Consider the following 19,659-nt stretch of genomic DNA (forward strand, 5'->3'; position numbering starts at 1 on the left):
GCACAGTTAAGTTTCCTAGGTTCACAGAGAGACACAAGCTGAGTTGCTGGTAGAACGAGTTTTCAGTCTCCCTTGCTCCCATGCTGACCATTAGTAGTATATTAAAGGAGCACACTGGAAAATTTGAACAAGAAATCAGATCCATATTTATATATGGTACTAATGGAAGATACAGACGCCGGTGGTCTAATGACCATATATTTATTGATAAGGTGAGGCTTAACCTGAAAGACCCTCTGAGCACATTTATTCCAAATCTTATGAGATGAAACTGAGTCCCATAACAGCAGCAATACATAAAGTTCACGGCTTTGAACTTAACTCTAAGTTCATGAGCGATCATATTCATCATATAAATTTATAGTCAAGGAGACTCTCAATAGTTAAGTCCATTGACTTTCAATTCCTGGTGAATGGCTATGCTGCGATCAGCTACTAAATGGGTTGTAGAAACCTCTCTTACGGGAGCGTCATGAGACTAAAGACATCACCAGGGCAGGAGAGTCAGGTGTTCATATCTTTGCTCATTCACTCCTATTCTAGGACCTACAGGGCTCAATTACAAATAAACTTTCTCCATATTTTAAATTTTCACTTGGAAATGATAGAAATTATCATTAACACATCAGAAATAATACTGCGTAACTGAACATGTGGAGAAATCACCTATTTTGTGATCTAATACGTTGGCGGGATGTTAACCAGTGTGAAACATGAGGGAAACAGACATTTCTCCAGGCAACAGACACGTCAAAGAAAGTATTTCCCATTTTACAATTTCTCAATTCATATCTGTAATAATCCAGTTTTGATAAATAACTATGTCTGGGAATTACCACAGCCTCTAATTCAGGTGCTGAGGTTCCATGAGAGAAGCTAGTAGTGCTGTCCTTACAACCCTCCTACAGCAGACCAGGTCAAGCAGGGGCCTTGGGCTCCAGTTCAGAACAGTGAGGAAGTGCCTGTGGCTTCAGGGCCAATTGCCTGGTCTGAAATCTTTCTCCTGAAATTTATCCACAAGTTACATAACTCCTGAGCTTTGATTTAATTACAGGTAAAATGTAGATAATAAGAACGTGGAGGAACAGGATTATTGAAAGGATTAAATGAGATGATGTGTAATAAGGAGTACAGCAACTGAATAAGCTTTTGATAATGTCTAAATAAAAATGCTTTGCATGTTGTTTTTAAGTGAGGAATTTTAAGCTTGATAATGTGCTTATTTCTCGTCCATGCCAGCTTTATTTAAATTAACTGATATAAAGGATACCTTAACATAGTTTATAAAAGGCTTTTATCTTAGATCCTTTAGTTAGCTTAGATTTAAAATAGTAGAATTAAGATCATGAATTCATCAAATATTTTTAAGCAAGAAGAATTATGTTCACAGTTCAATTTTGAAATTAAAGAGAACACAAAAAAGATTGATGGAGAATAAATGTCTGACATCTTTTATAACTATTCTTTATTGAAAACTGTATCATTCAATCCATAAAAGGGGCTTTAGAAAACCACTTTCTCAAGTTAAACCTGGTCAAATGGGAGGTTTTACTTACATTAATAAATCGAATGAACAGTTTTAATTAAAAACTCATGCTATTTTCAAAATAATGCTGAAGAGTAGATTTCTGATCAATTGTAACTGCCAGATGGGAGATTTTCATAAGCTGTTTTTAATATTTCACTTTCATGAGCACATCACTTTAATATGCTGCCTACTAATCTCAAATATAAATGCTATTCAATCACGGTATTAAAATACTGCAATAACTTAAGTACTTTTCTGTAATTTTTGTTTATAGACTTTAAATATAAGGCATGAAATTCAATAATTGAATTAACAAAGCTTTTCATCAAATTACTTTAAGTAAATTTCCAGAGCAAGCACATTGACGAGGAATTACGACATACCTGGTCCCTAAGTTAATGTTGTGCCCGAGATGACAATTCGACAAGTGTCACTGATGACTGCAATGAGAAAAAAGTAATGTATATGTGCGTGTTCCATAGGATTTTTATTTATATTAAGTTTATGAAATTAAGTTACATTGATATTTATAGTTGAATGTGTTAGAGTTAGTATAAAAGAGAAGGGGAAGCATTGCTTATTTGGGACAGTTTACATTTGTCTAAAAATGACATTTTGCTTCTGCAAAAAATTTTGATATTCATCATTTTATCTGATTCTCAAGATAACCCTGTGATGTAGGGAGGCCATTACTTACTCTGCTTAATAAGTAAGAAAACTGAGAAACATAGAGATTTAAGGGTTTGCTAAAGACACAACACTGATTATAGAGCCCAGGTCTGGAGCACCCATGATGGTATTCTCTTTTCACTACTTATCCCACATTTAGGGAGAGGTAAAAGGGCTGAATCTCACTCATATTCCTTAGTTAAATGTGACAAGTATTAGAACCTAGAAAGGAAAGAATGAGACGAATTCATTTTTTACTTTCTCTTAAAATTTCTCAAAAAGCATATAACTATTTTTTGCTTTTTTCTTCACCAGAAGGGGAAAAAAAAGGCAGTAAGAGCACTAGTTGCAAAGTGATCCAAAAAAGTGATAGCAGAGTCTCTATAGACTGACACCATCAGATGAACCACCAACAAACCAAATGAATAAATAGACACCTTGCTCATCTCTAGCTCAGGACTGGACTATGTCCTCTCTTTTTTATTTTGGCTTATGCTCTCACTTTTTTGAAGAAAGTTGCTTTCAAATTCCCTTGCCAGATTCAAAAAAGGGTTGGAGGATTTTCATAAGGAGCTATACTAGAAATTTTAGAATTTACAGCCATAATGAAGCCAAGGATCAAAAGGAGGTCAGGGTATAATACATGGTCACAATTTGGAAAGAAGTCATTTAGAGATGGAAACGTCTTCAAAGACATGGGCGTGTGTTTATAAAGAGGGTCAGAATTTGTAAGATCAAGAGCAAAAATACAGAGTATGATATTCTTTCTGTATATGAAGGCCAAGGATAAATAAAATATCCCTGAAAGCAACCCTCAAGGAAGCCCAGATCAAATAAATGCAGAGTTTTAAACAGTGTTAACAAGAGTTTCAATCAGAATCAACAAGATCAAATCCCAAATGACATTTCAGTATTTTTAAGGCAAAATACCTGTGCTGGTCACTTTCATGTATGTTATCTGATTTTCTGTAATATCCTTATGAAGTATGCGATGATATTCCCATTTTACAGATGAAGAAATTAAGATCCAATTATTTGAATAATTTTTCCAATTGATAAAAAATATAAGCAGGATAAATCCAAGGCTTTTGGAAATCAATGCATTTGCACTGAACTCCTGAATATATACCTACAATAGGACAGATTTTAATATGAGACACATCAGCACATTTGGCAAATATCATGAAGTTTCTTTTTGAGAACTAGTGCCAAGCACTATGGTGCTACAGAGAATCAAGGAGGCATCTTGCTGATTCTCTCTGAGGTGACAGCTATGGCTTCCTCTTTCTCATTTCATCCATGTTATAAACAACCCACCTTGAAGTCATGATCTTCATTCTGATTCAAAAAGAAAACCTGATGACTGTTTGCTGACTCATGCTCCAGGACTACTATAATACTAAATATTTTTTAATCGAGCCTGTGTAAAGTATTCTCACAGTAAATATATTTGTAATTTTCATACGTTTCTATGGCAAAAACAACTTTACTTGCGACTGTTTCAATTAATCACTCAATCCCAGACTTGGCAATTGTTTTGTAGGCAGTGTCATATCAGGATTCTGTTAATGGAGAAATTAAAGTGACTATTAAGGAGAACATTATTAATCAAATCAGCACTTTTTTCCAGCTATCCTTTACAGACACTGATGATGGGATAAGAAAGATAATTCCTTTGGTGAAAGCCAGTAAGTTGCCTTTTTATTGGCAGAAAAGTTGGGGATAAAATAAAGAGTGCGTTGACTGAAAAGTCTTAGACTAAGGCACAGCTTATATAAAATTTGTTGTATTGCCTTGCAAGGGTTATGAGTCCAACTAAGAAAAAGTAGTAGTCTTGTCTGAAAAGCCCAGCTTCCATGAGTCTAGAGGGCTGACTCAATAATGCTTATAGGACATCAGAAGATTGTCATATAAACTCCCTAGCCAAGGCTAAGATTTGCTTTGTTATCTAGTATGGCATTGATTTTCAGGTTAATTACTCTTTCCTGAGAAAATAAGAAGTAAGATGATGTTTGTACGAACATTCACTTTTAAAAATATGCAAAATTTGATGTGGAAGGCTAAAGAGTAGCATCCAGTTAAAATGGGCCATGACTGCATTATTTGAATAAATTCAAGGTCAAATTCCACCTGGTACAGAATATTCACATGAAATAAAAACTTGACACAACATGGTTAGGATATGCGATAAAGATTGCTAAGTGTTCACAAAACTTCCTCTTTTTTCGTTCTGGGCATACCAGTCAAGTACATTTCCTAGTCTCCCTTACAGATAGGTGGGGCCATGTGAGCTTTCATAAATAGGGCACAGACAAATCCCCCAAGCAGACTTCCATGCTCTCATTCTCTTCCCTCACTCAGCAACCAGAGCAGTTTCCAGTGGAGGCATCTGAGATCCTAAGGATCCTAGGGATAGAAAAGCCACTAGGTGAAAGGAACTTGGATTCTCTCAACCCATATTGAACAGAAACATGAGCAAGAAATAAAGTTCTCAGTGATTTAGATCACTGTAATTTGGTGTTTGTTTTGCATACAGCAATCCCTGGTCTGACCAACACAGCATCATTTTTATCGCTCAACAACTGTTAGTTTCAAGTCTCCCAACCTCCCTATTTTCTAACTCTCTTATGTTTGAAGAAACAAACCTTATGTGCCTTCTCAGATTCTCTTGACCACCTTTTTCTTTCTCTATTTTGGTCAGGTCCCCATTCATATCAGGTCACTTCTTCCTTTTTGGACTTGGTTGAAATAACACTCTTTAATACAAGGGATCTCTCTTCCTGAGTGGCACCAAAGGGTCAGATAATGCAACCCAAAGCTACAAAGGTAAAAACTCTCCACGGAGTTTGACAAATAGGTAATTTGAGATGGGAGTGAGCTGAGGAGACAAATTTCTTTTTTCTTTCTCATAGGCATGCTTTATTCTTATCAGAATAAACTTCCAGATAAGTTCTATGTGCTGAGTGAACACATCTGCTAAGCAACCTGCATATCTCATCATGCAATGGTGACCAGTGTTGTAAGACAATGCATTAAATTGCTCTGCAAATTTCCTTGCCTCATTTGCATTTTCCTTCTTATTTCAGATGGCTTGCATCTTCCGAAAACATAATAGCATCTTATTCCTTACCTTTCTCTACTTACTGTTATTCAGCATAAGTCCTCCTCTGGGTAGACAAACACTTTGAAGTCCAAAGGCTTACTATCATTTTTGCCTTGGGAAGTTTCAAAATGAGTTAACTTTCTTAGAATATAATTGAATACAGAAAAAAATTAAAAGAACCTAGAATTGGATATTAGTAATATAATTTCATTATGTTGTTTTAATTTCCTAGAGATCAGAAATAACTATATTCAAAATTTAAATGAGACATATTTCGGGCTTCCCTGGTGGCGCAGTGGTTGAGAGTCCGCCTGCCGATGCAGAGGACGCGGGTTCGTGTCCCGGTCCGGGAAGATCCCACATGCTGCGGAGCGGCTGGGCCCGTGAGCCATGGCCGCTGAGCCTGTGCGTCCGGAACCTCTACTCCGCAACAGGAAAGGCCACAACAGTGAGAGGCCCGCGTACCGCAAAAAAAAAAAAAAAAAAAAAAAAGGTTCATAAATGAGACATATTTCAAAGTCAAATATTGGCTATGTGTGTTTTACCAGGAGCTCTTGTTCTCTTCTACCAATTCAGATGGTCAAAGTTTGTATCATAGAAAAAAGAAAACAATGAATCTGTCTCTTCTTTAGCTCCTGGGCATTTTATATATGTTTCCTCACTTAATCTTTACCATTGTCCCATAAGGTAGGTGTTATCCTCATTTTCTACAGAGAAAACAGAGGCTCAGAAGTTTGAAAGCTTTGCATAAAATTACTTAACAATCAGTTATTGAGCTATAATTCAAACTCAGATTTGATATCCAAGTCCATCTAGAAGATTAAAAAGATACATTAACATTTATAGGCTAAAATACTTTTGAAAAAGCCAGAAGTAGCTACATTATTTTGCTAAGGTATATTCTTATAATAAGTAGGGTTCCATAAAGAATACCAAGATAATAAGTTATATCCCTCTGATCTGAAAGAATTAACTCAACTTTTTAAATGTAACTTTCACCTAAGGCATAGTTTCCTCAGTAAGAAATTCTGGCATACTTAATAAAGTAACAGATGCTATCTCAACGAACACAAAATATAAGAGCATTCTTCTTTCACTGGGCATTTGGCCACTTGTAAGGGAAATCAGGCAGCTGGGTCATAGCACAGTAAATTATTTAAAAGTCAAATATGTTCACCCCACACCATATGCTGAAACAAGTTCCAGATGTAGTATTAAAAAAGTTTAATATTTTGAAAATCAAGCCAGAGAAAATGAAAATAATATTGAATACTTATCAAAACAAATGACAAAGAAATCATTTTCTGTGCTGTGAATTTATAAAGAATACACAAATGAAAATAACAAATGTTACCATAATATTTGAAATGTTAATGTTAAAAAAACAAAAACTTTGGGAAATTTTTCAGCCAATGTGGCACTGGATTAAAAACTTGATTACGTATTTTTATGTGTATAAAACATGGAATATTCTGGGCTTCCCTGGTGGCGCAGTGGTTGAGAGTCCGCCTGCCAATGCAGGGGACACAGGTTCGTGCCCCGGTTCGGTAAGATCCCACATGCCACGGAGCGTCTGGGCCCGTGAGCCATGGCCGCTGAGCCTGCATGTCCAGAGCCTGTGCTCCGCAACGGGAGAGGCCACAACAGTGAGAGGCCCGCGTATCGCAAAAAAAAAAAAAAAAAAAAAAAAAAAAGGACTATTCAACTATTCAAACTTCCAATAGAAAGTCACTAAGAATATAATAGAAAAACTGGCAATAGCTTAAACAGATAATTAACATTAAAAAGAAAAATAATATCAAATACAGATTTGAAAATATTTAAACTTTCTAGTAGCCAGAAAGTGTAAGTTAAAACAAATACCATTTTGACATGTGAAACAAAAATAAAAAAGTAACTAAATGCCCAAAATGCTGATAAAAGTGCAATGAATTCACCATCCCATTCATTCCTGATGACAATATAAATTGGTACAATTCTTATAGAAAGCAATTTGGCAAATACCTTGTCAAAGTTGGGCCCAATATTCAATATTCACAGACCAATGAATCTGGCCTAAGGAAATCAGCCAAAATATATATAAAGATAAATTTACTAAGGCCCAGCATTACACTAAGGACAATTAGAAGCAACTCACTATCTAATAGTAGAGGAATGTTTTAGGACATTATCACATTTCCACTGGATAAGACACCTGGCTGTTTTTACAATATTACTTGTAAGGACTGTTCGAGAATGAAGACTAGCATTTAAAATAAGTATTTCCTGAAACAAAATTATATGGTTCTGATTATTATTATAAGTACACTTTTAATCTTGTAAGAGGACTTCCGGGAAGATGGCAGAAGAGTAGGACGCGGAGATCACCTTTTTCCCCACAGATACACCAGAAATACATCTACACATGGAACAACTCCTACAGAACACCTACTGAATGCTGGCAGAAGACCTCAGACCTCCCAAAAGGCAAGAAACTCCCCACGTACCTGGGTAGGGCAAAAGAAAAAAGAATAAACAGACACAAAAGGATAGGGACGGGACCTGCACCAGTGGGAGGGAGCTGTGAAGGAGGAAAGGTTTCCACACACTAGGAAGCCCCTTCGCGGGTGGAGACTGCGGGTGGCGGAGGGGGAAGCTTCGGAGCCGCGCGGAGGAGAGCACAGCAACAGGGGTGCGGAGGGCAAAGCGGAGAGATTCCCGCACAGAGGATCAGGGCCGACCAGCACTCACCAGCCCTAGAGGCTTGTCTGCTCACCCGCCGGGGCGGGCGTGGCTGGGAGTTGAGGCTCGGGCTTCGGTCGGAGCGCCAGGAGAGGATTGGGGTTGGCGGCGTGAACACAGCATGCAGGGAGTTAGTGCACCACGGCTAGCCGGGATGGAGTCCGGGGAAAAGTCTGGACCTGCCGAAGAGGCAAGAGACTTTTTCTTCCCTCTTTGTTTCCTGGTGCGCGAGGAGAGGGGATTAAGAGCGCTGCTTAAAGGAGCTCCAGAGACGGGCGCAAGCCACGGCTAACAGCGCGGACCCCAGAGACGGGCATGAGACGCTAAGGCTGCTGCTGCCACCACCAAGAAGCCTGTGTGCGAGCACAGGTCACTATCCACACCCCGCTTCTGGGGAGCCTGTGCAGCCCGCCACTACCAGGGTCCCGGGATCCAGGGACAACTCCCCCGAGAAACCGCATGGCGCGCCTCAGGCTGCTGCAACATCCCGCTGGCCTCTGCTGCCGCAGGCTCGCCCCGCACTCCGTACACCTCCCTCCCCCGGCCTGAGTGAGCCAGAGCCCCCGAATCAGCGGCTCTTTAACCCCGTCCTGTCTGAGCGAAGAACAGTCGCCCTCCGGTGACCTACACGAAGAGGCAGGGCCAAATCCAAAGCTGAGCCCCTGGGAGCTGTGAGAACAAAGAAGAGAAAGGGATATCTCTCCCAGAAGCCTCAGAAGCAGTAGATTAAAGCTCCACAATCAACTTGATGTATGCTGCATCTGTGGAATACATGAATAGACAACGAATCATCCCAAGTTAAGGAGGTGGGCTTTGACAGCAAGATTTATGATTTTTTCCCCTTTTTCTCTTTTTGTGAGTGTGTATGTGTACGCTTCTGTGTGAGATTTTGTCTGTATAGCTTTGCTTCCACCATTTGTCCTAGGGTTCTATCTGTCCGTTATTTGTTTTTTTGTTTTTTAATTTTTTTCTTAATAATTATTTTTTATTTTAATAACTTTGTTTTATTTTACTTTATCTTCTTTCTTTCTTTCTTTCCTTCCTTCCCTCCTTTACACAACGAATCATCCCAAATTGAGGAGGTGGACGTTGAGAGCAAGATTTATGATTTTATTCCCCTTTTCCTCTTTTTGTGAGTGTGTACGTGTATGCTTCTGTGTGAGATTTTGTCTGTATAGCTTTGCTTCCACCATTTGACCTAGGGTTCTATCCGTCCTTTTTTTTTCCTCTAATAATTATTTTTTTTTATTTTAATGACTTTATTATATTTTATTTTATTTTACTTTACCTTCTTTCTTTCTTTCCTTCCTTCCCTCCTTCGTTCCTTCCTCCCTCCCACCCTCCCTCCCTCCCTCCTTTCGATCTTTCTTTCTTTCTACTTCTACTAATTCTTCCTTTCTACTTTTTCTCCCTTTTATTCTGAGCTGTGTGGATGAAAGGCTCTTGGTGCTGCAGCCACGAGTCAGTGCTGTGCCTCTGAGGTGGGAGAGCCAACCTCAGGACACTGGTACACAAGAGACCTCCCAGCTCCACATAACATCAAACGGTGAAAATCTCCCAGAGATCTCCATCTCAACACCAGCACCCAGCTTCACTCAATGACCAGCAAGCTACAGTGCTGGACACTCTATGCCAAACAACTAGCAAGACAGGAACACAATCTCACCCATTAGCAGAGAGGCTGCCTAAAATCATAATAAGTCCACAGACACCCCCAAACACACCACCAGACATGGATTGCCCACCAGAAAGACAAGATCCAGCCTCATCCACCGGAACACAGGCACTAGTCCCCTCCACCAAAATGCCTACACAACCCACTGAAGCAACTTTAGCCACTAGAGACAGACACCAAAAACAATGGGAACTACAAATCAGCAGACTGCAAAAAGGAGACCCCAAACACAGTAAGGTAAGCAAAATGAGAAGACAGAAAAACACACAGCACATGAAGGAGCAAGATAAAAACCCACCAGACCTAACAGATGAAGAGGAAATAGGCAGTCTACCTGAAAAAGAATTCAGAATAATGATAGTAAAGATGATCCAAAATCTTGGAAATAGAATAGACAAAATGCAAGAAACATTTAACAAGACCTAGAAGAACTAAAGATGAAACAAGCAATGATGAAAAACACAATAAATGAAATTAAAAATACTCTAGATGGATCAATAGCAGAATAACTGAGGCAGAAGAACGGATAACTGACCTGGAAGATAAAATAGTGGAAATAACTACTGCAGAGCAGAATAAAGAAAAAAGAATGAAAAGAACTGAGGACAGTCTCAGAGACCTCTGGGACAACATTAAACGCACCAACACTCGAATTATAGGGGTTCCAGAAGAAGAAGAGAAAAACAAAAGGACTGAGAAAATATTTGAAGAGATTATAGTTGAAAACTTCCCTAATATGGGAAAGGAAATAGTTAATCAAGTCCAGGAAGCACAGAGAGTCCCATACAGGGTAAATCCAAGGAGAAACACGCCAAGACACATATTAATCAAACTGTCAAAAATTAAATACAGAAGAGAACATATTAAAAGCAGCAAGGGAAAAACAACAAATAACAAACAAGGGAATCCCCATAAGGTTAACAGCTGATCTTTCAGCAGAAACTCTGCCAGCCAGAAGGGACTGGAAGGACATATTTAAAGTGATGAAGGAGAAAAACCTACAACGAAGATTACTCTACACAGCTAGGATCTCATTCAGATTCGATAGAGAAATTAAAACCTTTACAGACAAGCAAAAGCTGAGAGAGTTCAGCACCACCAAACCAGCTTTACAACAAATGCTGAAGGATCTTCTCTAGGCAAGAAACACAAGAGAAGGAAAAGACCTACAATAACGAGCCCGAAACAAATTAAGAAAATAGGAATAGAAACATACATATCGATAATTACCTTAAATGTGAATGGATTAAATGGTCCAACCAAAAGACACAGACTGGCAGAATGGATACAAAAACGAGACCCATATATATGCTGCCTACAAGAGACCCACTTCAGACCTAGGGACACATACAGACTGAAAGTGAGGGGATGGAAAAAGATATTCCATGCAAATGGAAATAAAAAGAAAGCTGGAGTAGCGATTCTCATATCAGACAAAATAGACTTTAAAATAAAGACTATTAGAAGAGACAAAAAAGGACACTACATAATGATCAAGGGATTGATCCAAAAGAAGATATAACAATTGTAAATATTTATGCGCCCAACATAGGAGCACCTCAATACATAAGGCAAATACTAACAGCCATAAAAGGGGAAATCGACAGTAACACAATCATAGTAGGGGACTTTAACACCCCACTTTCACCAATGGACAGATCATCCAAAATGAAAATAAATAAGGAACCACAAGCTTTAAATGATACATTAAACAAGATGGACTTAATTGATATATATAGGACATTCCATCCAAAAACAACAGAATACACTTTCTTCTCAAATGCCCATGGAACATTCTCCAGGATAGATCATCTCTTGGGTCACAAATCAAGCCCTGGTAAATTTAAGAAAACTGAAATCATATCAAGTGTCTTTTCCAACCACAATGCTATGAGACTAAATATTAATAACAGGAAAAAACCTGTAAAAAATGCAAACACTTGGAGGCTAAACAATACACTACTTAATAACCAAGAGATCACTGAAGAAATCATAGAGGAAATCAAAAACTACCTAGAAACAAATGACAATGACAACACGGTGATGCAAAACCTATGGGATGCAGCATAAGCAGTTCTAAGAGGGAAGTCTACAGCAATACAGTCCTACCTTAAGAAACAAGAAACATCTCAAATAAACAACCTAACCTTTTACCTAAAGCAATTAGAGAAAGAGGAACAACAATCCCCCAAAGTTAGCAGAAGGAGAGAAATCATGAAGATCAGATCAGAAATAAATGAAAAAGAAATGAAGGAAACAATAGCAAAGATCAATAAAACTAAAAGGTGGTTCTTTGAGAAGATAAACAAAATTGATAAACCATTAGCCAGACTCATCAAGAAAAAAAGGGAGAAGACTCAAATCAATAGAATTACAAATGAAAAAGGAGAAGTAACAACTGACACTGCAGAAATACAGAGGATCATGAGAGATTACTACAAGCAGCTATATGCTAATAAAATGGACAGCCTGAAAGAAATGAACAAATTCGTAGAAAGGCACAACCTTCTGAGACTGAAACAGGAAGAAATAGAAAATATAAACAGACCAATCACAAGCACTGAAATTGAAACTGTGATTAAAAATCTTACAGCAAACAAAAGCCCAGGACTAGATGGCTTCACAGGCGAATTCTAACAAACATTTAGAGAAGAGCTAACACCTATCCTTCTCAAACTCTTTCAAAATATAGTAGAGGGAGGAACACTCCCAAACTCATTCTACAAGGCCACCATCACCCTGATACTAAAATTAGACAAAGATGTCACAAAGAAAGAAAACTACAGGCCAATATCGCTAATGAACATAGACGCAAAAATCCTCAACAAAATACTAGCAAACAGAATCCAACAGCACATTAAAAGGATCATACACCATGATCAAGTGGGGTTTAACCCAGGAATGCAAGGATTCTTCAATATATGTAAATCAATCAATGTGATAGACCATATTAACAAATTGAAGAATAAAACCCATATGATCTTCTCAATAGATGCAGAAGAAACTTTTGACAAAATTCAGCACCCATTTAGGATAAAAACCCTCCAGAAAGGAGGCATAGAGGGAACTTACCTCAACATAATAAAGGCCATATATGACAAACCCACAGCCAACATCGTACTCAATGGTGAAAAACTGAAAGCATTTCCACTAAGATCAGGAACAAGACAAGGTTGCCCACTCTCACCACTATTATTCAACATTGTTTTGGAAGTTTTAGCCACAGAAATCAGAGAAGAAAAGGAAATAAAAGGAATCCAAAGCGGAAAAGAAGAAGTAAAGCTGTCACTGTTTGCAGATGATATGATACTATACATAGAGAATCCTAAAGATGCTACCAGAAAACTACTAGAGCTAATCAATTAATTTGGTAAAGTAGCAGGATACAAAATTAATGCAGAAATCTCTGGCATTCCTATACACTAATGATGAAAAATCTGAAAGTGAAATTAAGGAAACACTCCCATTTACCATTGCAACAAAAAGAATAAAATACCTAGGAATAAACCTACCTAAGGAGAAAAAAGACCTGTATGCAGAAAACTATAAGACACTGATGAAAGAAATTAAAGATGATATGGAGAGATATACCATGTTCTTGGATTGGAAGAATCAACATTGTGAAAATGACTCTACTACCCAAAGCAATCTACAGATTCAATGCAATCCCTATGAAACTACCACTGGCATTTTTCACAGAACTAGAACAAAAAATTTCACGATTTGTATGGAAACACAAAAGATCCCGAATAGCCAAAGCAATCTTGAGAAAGAAAAATGGAGCTGGATGAATCAGGCTCCCTGACATCAGACTATAGTACAAAGCTACAGTAATCAAGACAGTATGGTACTGGCACAAAAACAGAAATATAGATCAATGGAACAGGATAGAAAGCCCAGAGATAAACCCACACACATATGGTCACCTTATTTTTGATAAAGGAGGCAAGAATATACAATGGAGAATAGACAGCCTCTTCAATAAGTGGTGCTGGGAAAACTGGACAGCTACATGTAAAAGAATGAAATTGGAACACTCCCTAACACCATACACAAAATTAAACTCAAAATGGATTAAAGACCTGAATGTAAGGCCAGAAACTATCAAACTCTTAGAGGAAAACACAGGCAGAACACACTATGACATAAATCCCAGCAAGATCCTTTTTGAACCACCTCCTAGAGAAATAGCAATAAAAACAGAAATAAACAAATGGGACCTTATAAAATTTGAAAACTTTTGCACAGTAAAGGAAACCATAAACAAGACAAAACAACAACCCTTAGAGTGGGAGAAAATATTTGCAAATGAAGCAACTGACAAAGGATTAATCTCCAAAATTTACAAGCAGCTCATGCAGGTCAATATCAGAAAAACAAAGAACCCAATCAAAAAATGGGCAGAAGACCTAAATAGACATTTCTCTAAAGAAGATATACAGATTGCCAACAAACACATGAAAGAATGTTCAACATCATTAATGATTAGAGAAATGCAAATCAAATCCACAATGAGATATCATCTCACACCGGTCAGAATGACCATCATCAAAAAATCTACAAACAATAAATGTTGGAGAGGGTGTGGAGAAAAGGTAATCCTCTTGCACTGTTGGTGGGAATGTAAATTGATTCAACCACTATGGAGAACATTACGGAGGTTCCTCAAAAAACTAAAAATAGCACGACCTTACAACACAGCAATCCCACTACTAGGCATATACCCTGAGAAAACCATAATTCAAATAGAATCATGTACCACAATGTTCATTGCAGCTCTATTTACAATAGCCAGGACATAGACACAACCTAAATATCCATCGACAGATGAATGGATAAAGAAGATGTGGTGCATATATACAATGAAATATTACTCAGCCATAAAAAGAGATGAAATTGAGTTATTTGTAGTGAGGTGGATGGACCTAGAGTCTGTCATACAGAGTGAAGTAAGTCAGAAAGAGAAAAACAAATACTGTATGCTAACACATATATATGGAATCTAAAAAAAGAAAAAAAAAATGGTCATGAAGAACCTAGGCGCACGACAGGAATAAATACGCAGACTACTACAGAATGGACTTGAGGACATGGGGAGGGGCTGGGGTAAGACTGGACAAAGTGAGTGAGTGGCATGGACATATATACCCTACCAAATGTAAAACCGATAGCTAGTGGGAAGCAGCCACATAGCACAGGGAGATCAGCTCGGTGCTCTGTGACCACCTAGAGGTGTGGGATAGGGAGGGTGGGAGGGAGGGAGATGCAAGAGGGAAGAGATATGGAGATATATGTATATATACAGCTGATTCACTTTGTTATAAAGCAGAAACTAACACACCATTGTAAAGCAACTATACTCCAATAAAGATGTTAAAAAAAAAAAGTTATATATCAAAACTGTTAGAAGGGCTTCCCTGTTGGCGCAGTGGTTGAGAGTCCACGTGCCAATGCAGGGACACGCGTTCGTGCCCCGGTCCGGGAACATCCCACATGCCGCGGTGCGGCTGGGCCCGTGAGCCATGGCCGCTGGACCTGCGCATCCGGAGCCTGTGCTCTGCAACAGGAGAGGCCACAACAGTGAGAGGCCCACATATCGCAAAAAAAAAAAAAAAAAAAAACAACTGTTCGGAAAAGGCATTCCTAAACACTGGGATACGGAATAGCATAATCAAGATAAACAGGGACAGACAATAAAAGTCAATAACAAATGTTTTGTTAAGTATTGCCTCTTACCAGCGGGATTCACATACACTTGTTGACTCCAGTAGGACATTTGTATCTGATGAGTGAAGAAATTATCTAAGAGAACATAATTAGGTCAAACCTTTAAAACGTAGAAAACATCACTATCAGGGCAAGTGACACTAAACAGAGCACTGTGATGAAAGCAGTAAAAACTGAGTAACCTTGTAAGTGATTTGTATTAACTTTATCCTAACTTTGCAAAATGGGTGCTTTTCAATAAAGAAATTGGAAAGTCAATTGAGCTGGGGGAGTGAGGAGAGGATATATACAGATAGGCAGACTGATAGAAAAATAAATATCTCTTCTGTGTCTAAGCATTTTGTATATAGCCCCACCTCTACCATTTGTTGAGCCATGTGCCTCCCAGGCACCAGGCACTTTGCATCTGTTATCTTGTTTATTTCCAACCACAACCTTGTGAGGTCTGGATAATGGCTCTTGGAGGGCTATCCATAGCTCCTGAAACCCACTATCAGCAACACTTCCCTCTATCTGCTCATAAGACTAATTGGGCCAGCTCTCAAAAATACTGTATGGAAACAAATTTTCAGGATTTATGATCTGCATGGTGATCTCACACATCATCCAGCAGGTGATCTAAGAAAAATGCAAAACCAGATATGAGGAGTAGATTGTTGTAGCAGAGAGAAAACAAGCTGAAATGTCATGAGTACATTTGGTTCTATTCTTGGTTCCTGGCTCTGTTGTTCATAAGTTTGGTGATCTTAGTTAAGTCATTGCAACTCTCCAACTCCCCAAGCCTGGGGACCTCATATTCACATCAGAATGACCACCATTTTAGTCAAGAGTTTTTTAATTGTAACAGAGTTTTTTAATTGTATAAGACATGCTTAGGCAAAAGGTAAGATTACCAGAGTTATAGAGAGATGTTGCTGGAAATGTAGCTAAATTTCCTCAGAATTTTGGACCAGAAACTACAATGTTTCTAGGAACCTGAATAACTCCTTTTGGAGGCAGACACTCCAAAACCAACCAGCAGGCCTAAATTTGAACCCTAATTTTGCCACTTAAACTGATTTGCTAATAGTGCTTAATATAGTATATGGCCCAATATAGGCATTCAATAAATGGAAGCTATTTTATCATGATTTTATCATCGGGAATAATTCAATAATAATCAGTGACATATTTCCTCCAAAGGGTTGTGAGAATATATTTCATAAACCATTAGGTTTGCAGAAGTAGTATAGAGAAATTACTAAGAGTTCAGGCTCTGGAGTCAGTTTGCTTGACTTCCAATTCCAACCCTACCGCCTATTAGCTGTGTGACTTTAAGAACATAATTGTAGATTATGATAAGAAACCATTTGTTTAATGATGAAGATTAAATGAGCTAATATATATAAAACATTTAAACTGAATCCTGGTGGTTACTAAATGTTCAGTAAGTATTAGTTACAAAATTATTTTTTTTTAATTTTTATGTGTTTAGGCATAAAAAATCTAGGTAAACTAAAGGGATTTCTAAAAGAAATCAGAAACCAGTGTGACAGCTACAACAAAGTGGCATTTAATGGGAAAATACAACTTAACTTCGCCCCTAGTCTGTCCTTCTTGTATTTCACTTTCCCTTTTCTTCTTTTCCAAGTCATCAGGAGTAAGGAAATGACTAAACTGACATCATTTAACTGACTTACCATACATTCTAGTGCAGCATCAGCATCACCCAGGAACCTGTTGGAAATGTACATGCTCAGGCACCTGGCAGACTCACTGGATCAGAAGCTCTTTGGTGTGTACAGGGTGTACAGAAGCTCTTTGGTGTGTACACAGCATGCTGTGTTTCAACAACCCTCCACATGACCCGGAGGAAAGCTCAAGTAGGAGAACTCTGGCTGCAGATTAGAATTACCTGTGGAAATTAAATACAGATCTATATAGATGCCAGTGCCCTATCCTGAAACAGTTGGATCAAATCACTGAGGATGGGGCCGGGACAACAATACAGATATTTTTAAAAGGTAACAAAAACCTCCCGCTACTCTAGCCAAAAAGAGAATCACTGCAATTAATCTACTCTACACAATCATGGTGCAAGTGGCTCTGAGGCCATCACCAAGGATGCCTCTGAAAAGCATGAAAATGGAGGTGGAGTTGCTTTTAAGCATCTCTAATCCTCACATTATAGATACTTTAATACTCTAAGACCTCCCTTTTCCTCATCTCAGGGCACACTCCTCACGTGCATCTGATTCCATAAGGAAACCAGTTCTTAGATCTTTCATTCCTACTGATAGAAAATCTCAGTCAACCCAGAAGAACATTTTAAGTGAAAGTTTATACATCAGCCAAATGAAATTTCAGACACTGGCTAAATGGAGTGTATAAGGGGACAGGGAATGGGGGATGCTTTCCACTGTTTCCTTTTAATTACCCAGCCTGTTTTCTCAGCTACAATGAATTATAGAGCACTGATTATTTATTATATTGAGTGGCATACCTTAATGAATACTAACTCATTTCAAACCTTTTTGGCAAACCTCAGGAGGAACTGAACTAACTCTGTATCGTTCTGAGAACAGCCACTCAGCAGCAGCAAAGGTGCTAATTGGTAGATTTAAGAGCAGTGAACACAAAACCTGCAAAGATATTTGAAGGCAGAAAATGGAAGCACATTCTAATATGGCCTAGAATGATAAAATTTCTATTATGGTGTGTAACAAAAATAAAGCCATTTTAATGGAATCATGTCAAAGGACCCATGTCTCCCGTTTTGAAAACAAACGTGATGGCTTCCAGTCAACATTTCCAGGGCTTAGCAGCAGGAGGTCATTACCCTTTGACAATGTTCAGTTACTCAGACATTACCTCCAATTAACAGGTTTTAAATACAAGGATTTCTCTTTTATTGAAAATGGTGTTATTTTTTAAATAAGTAACTATAGAAGTTTGTCAGTAATCTTGTCTCACTGAGCGGGATGATTACATTTCCTCCTATAAACACACACATACACACACACATCTGAGTCAGCAGAGTACTTGTGGGTGTCCTTGAACCTTTTCAAAGCATGGTAGACAAATATTCTAAATATTCTAATTTTTATATAAACAGTTCACAAAGACATCTTTCTCATCTCAAAAAAATCAACAAACAAAAGCTAAAAAGCACTTCCCCATGTTGTTGTAGCCAAGATATTCTGAGTGTTTAAAATTTCCAAAATAAAGTACAAATGAAACTTTTATCAATTGTAATGAATTATGTTTTCTGTCTCGTTTCAGAAGGTATTACGGAATCCTGGATGATGGCCAGAAGCTCCGAGGAGAATTTTTAACACCCTCTCAGTAGACACATTTATAGCTTTTAACTATACAGAGCACTGGTGTTATCAGTGCATAGCAGGGAAATGATTAAAATGTTCCAGGCAAACTTAAACTTCGTTGTCCTTAGGTGGAAATGAAGCATCATTCTGGGCTGAAACCTCCAATTATATAAGATAGGAAGTCACAGAAAGACATCAGATTTGTACACTGTCAGTCTATATGGCAGATGGTAGTGTCTGGCAGAGCCTTTTTTATAACAGAAAATATTATTATAAAAATATCCACAGAAGACATTTTTAGTTCCTTTACTTAATATGTGGAAAAATTAGAGATTTCTATAGAAATTAGAGGTTTAATAACCAACACTATGAAACAGTAATTTTCTTTGAAATCTATGCATTAACTATTCTGTCATTTCTAAGAGAACTTTTTATAGTTGGAAGTCATCTGGTATTTTCATCTCTCCCTCTCTCTTTCTCTTTTTCTCTCTCTCCCTCCCTCTTAGCCATCTATTTAAATTCAACCTAAATCTATATGTTTTTATACAACAGTCAAATCACACTATAGTGTGTTGTGGTGTGCTGTAAATCACATTTTAGCCTTCCCCAATGTTATTACAAAAGAATTGCCTTTATCTCAAAGGGGATATTTCCTTATAGATGAGGTTTCTTGCAGGTAAAAGTCTCCTGAGAGCTACACTTTTGAGTGGCATGTTCTTAAGCACATTGCATTATGTGTCAGTACAATTAGCATATTCTTCCGGATTGTAAAAAGTAACAATAGCTGACAGCTGAATATGCAGGGAAATGGTCTGTAAAACTATCTAAGAACTAGGAAACCCAGTCCTTGTGTGGAACAAGCAGAAATAGCAGTTTCTGAAACTACTCATTTGAAAATGAATGGAGGAAGATTAGACTCCCAGATGGATAGCCC

The 19,659-nt window shown here is 38.0% G+C and overlaps 1 long non-coding RNA gene across 1 annotated transcript in view; it reads right to left on the reverse strand.

Annotated features, from left to right (window-relative positions):
• Positions 1-17,159: 17,159 nt before the first annotated feature.
• Positions 17,160-19,659, reverse strand: part of LOC132422163 (uncharacterized) — a 32,218-nt gene continuing 29,718 nt past the window's right edge. Inside the window, exon 3 of the long non-coding RNA XR_009518819.1 lies at positions 17,160-17,317. This is a non-coding gene — a long non-coding RNA (uncharacterized lncRNA). The remainder of the gene's footprint in view (positions 17,318-19,659) is intronic.

Source organism: Delphinus delphis, chromosome 3 (genome assembly GCF_949987515.2).
Source record: "Delphinus delphis chromosome 3, mDelDel1.2, whole genome shotgun sequence".
Lineage (NCBI taxonomy): Eukaryota > Metazoa > Chordata > Mammalia > Artiodactyla > Delphinidae > Delphinus > Delphinus delphis.